Raw genomic sequence first — 2,601 nt, 5'->3', positions numbered from 1 at the left:
GCAGTATTGGGGTGGGAGTTACCCGATTTTCCAGGTGTTGTGTGTCTCAGTTCCCCTGGCTAGGAAAACGGATCCCCTTCCCCCTTGCGCTTCCAGGTGAGGCGATGCCTAGCCCTGATTCAGCTCTCGCTGGTCAGGCTGCAGCAGCTGACCAGCACCGATTGTCCGGCACTCTCTAGTGAGATGACCCCAGTACCTCAGTTGAAAATGCAGAAATCACCGGTCTTCTGTGTCGCTCGCGCTGGGAGTTGGAGATTGGAGCTGTTCCTATTCGGCCATCTTGCTCCGCCCCGAAAGCCCATATTTTCTTTATGTTTTGTATATGTTGTAATCTTAGGTTGCAATTTGTATAATAAAAAGCCACATATCAAAATCTTTATTAAGTGGCTTTTGTCTGTGGGAATATGATACCAATTTTTTAGGGTAGAGATTCTTGGAGTCTCTCAAGCCTGTTCTATGGGCATTGTCTCTGGATTTGTGTATTTTTTAGTTAGAAAAGATTCTGAATTTTTTTTTCTTTCTTCTTTCTTTTATTTTGAGTTGGAGTTTTATTCTTGTTGCCCAGGCTGGAGTACAATGGCATGATCTTGGCCCACGGCAACATCCACCTCCCAAGTTCAAGCGATTCTCCTGCCTTAGCCTCCCAAGTAGCTGGGATTACAGGCACCTGCTGCCATGCATTTAAAGTCATCATAGGATAAAGAATGGCTGTGGAGGGTAAATATGAAACACTTATAATACACTACTATGTGGTTCTTGGTATTTTGCTCACTTAGGGTCCTGCAAATGCTTATCTGGTTCTTAGACTTTTCACAAAGGCATTTTTGTCCATATATTTCTGTTAGGTTTATATGTCTATAAAGGAATTAGAGCCTGTGGTATTTTATTGTCAGCTTCCTAATATAATTTGTATAATTATATACTTGTAAAGTGTATTCACCTGAGTCCAATGAGGGAGAAATTTTGTTATGTTTTTTTCTTCAGCTGGCTTTTTTTCATTTTACTGCAAAGATATTGCTGGACCACGACATAAAAGATTCATTTCAAAACGTGATTCTGATAAAATATGGAATAACTGCCAAAGTGTGAGTAATTGCAAGAGACAGAAAAGTTATAATGGCCTTCCTCAATATTTGTCAACTACCCATAACAAAACCTGTAAATGTAATAAATATGTCAAAGTTTTTGAGTTGTGCTCAACTTTCACTGAAGAAAAGAAAATTTTTAGCAGAGAGAAATGCTACAAATATGAAGAATGTGGCAAAGACTGTAGGTTGTTCTCAGATTTTACTCTACAGAAGAGAATTCATTCTGCAGAGTGATGCTACAAATGTGAAGAGTGTGGCAAAGTCTTTACAAATTTCTCAAATGTAACTAAACATAAGAGAGTTCATCCTGGAGAGAAACCCTACAAATGTGAAGAATGTGGCAAAACTTTACCCTCTCCTCAACCCTTATTAAACAGAGGAGACTTCATCCTGGAGACAGACCCTACGAATGTGAAGAATGTGACAAAGCCTTTAAGTGCTTCTCAAATATTACCAATCATAAGAGAATTCATACTGGAGAGAAACCCTACACATGTGAAGAATGTAACAAAGCCTGTAGGTGGTTCTCAGACCTTACTAAACATAAGATAATTCATACTGGAGAGAAACCCTTCAAATGTAATGAATGTGGAAAAGATTTTACATGGTTCTCGGCCCTTAGTAAACATAAGACAATTCATACTGGAGAGAAACCCTACATCTGTGAAGAATGTGGCAAAGCCTTTACCCACTCCTCAACCCTTATTAACACAAGATAATTCATATGAAAGAGACACATTACAAATGTGAAGAATGTGGCAAAACCTTTAAGTGCTTCTCAGACCTTACTAATTATAAGAGATTTCACAGTGGAAAGAAACCGTACAAATGTGAAGAAAGTGGCAAAGCAATTTGCTAATTCTCACACCTCATTAGACATCAGAGAATTCATACTAGAAAGAAGCTCCACAAGGGTTTAAAATGTGGAAAAGCCTTTAACAAGTCCTCATACTGTGTTCAATATCAGAGGCTTAATACTGAACAAATGCAGTATAAAGGTAATGACCATTGAAGAACATTTAACTTAACATCCTGGAGGGTCTCTAAGAACTTGCTTTATAATCTGGGTACTTTTGTGTTGGGTGCATATATAGACCTTTACTATGCCCTTCTTTATCTTCTTTTAAAAAAATCTATGTTGATTTAAAGTCTGTTTTTCCAGCAACTAGATTGCAACCCCTGCTTTTTTCTGTTATATATTTGCTTGGTAGATTTTTCTTTTTCCCTTTATTTTGAGCTTATTTGAGACAGGCATCTCGATTACTGCATACCATTAGATCTCGATTCTTTATTCAGCTTGCCACTCTGTTTTCTAATTGGGGCATTCAGCCCATTTACATTTAAGGTTAGTATTCATATGTCTGGATTTGATTCTGTCACTGTAATCTTAGCTGGCTATTTTGCACAGTTGTTTACGTGGTTGCTTTGTAGTGTCTGCAGTTGTACTTCAGTGTCATTTTGTGGTGAGTGGTAATAGTCTTTTCCTATTTAGTACTTTCTTCAGAAACTCTTG

General features: G+C 38.0%; 1 pseudogene; it reads left to right on the top strand.

Annotated features, from left to right (window-relative positions):
• The window catches only part of LOC108540695 (zinc finger protein 736-like), a 47,515-nt pseudogene extending 45,415 nt beyond the window's left edge, over nt 1–2,100 (top strand).
• Nucleotides 2,101–2,601: the final 501 nt, after the last annotated feature.

The sequence above is a fragment of the Rhinopithecus bieti genome, unplaced genomic scaffold, assembly GCF_001698545.2.
Source record: "Rhinopithecus bieti isolate Rb0 unplaced genomic scaffold, ASM169854v2 scaffold_19903, whole genome shotgun sequence".
Classification (NCBI taxonomy): domain Eukaryota; kingdom Metazoa; phylum Chordata; class Mammalia; order Primates; family Cercopithecidae; genus Rhinopithecus; species Rhinopithecus bieti.
The sequence above is the reverse complement of the archived record's forward strand: the minus strand, read 5'-3'. Positions and strand labels throughout refer to the sequence as shown.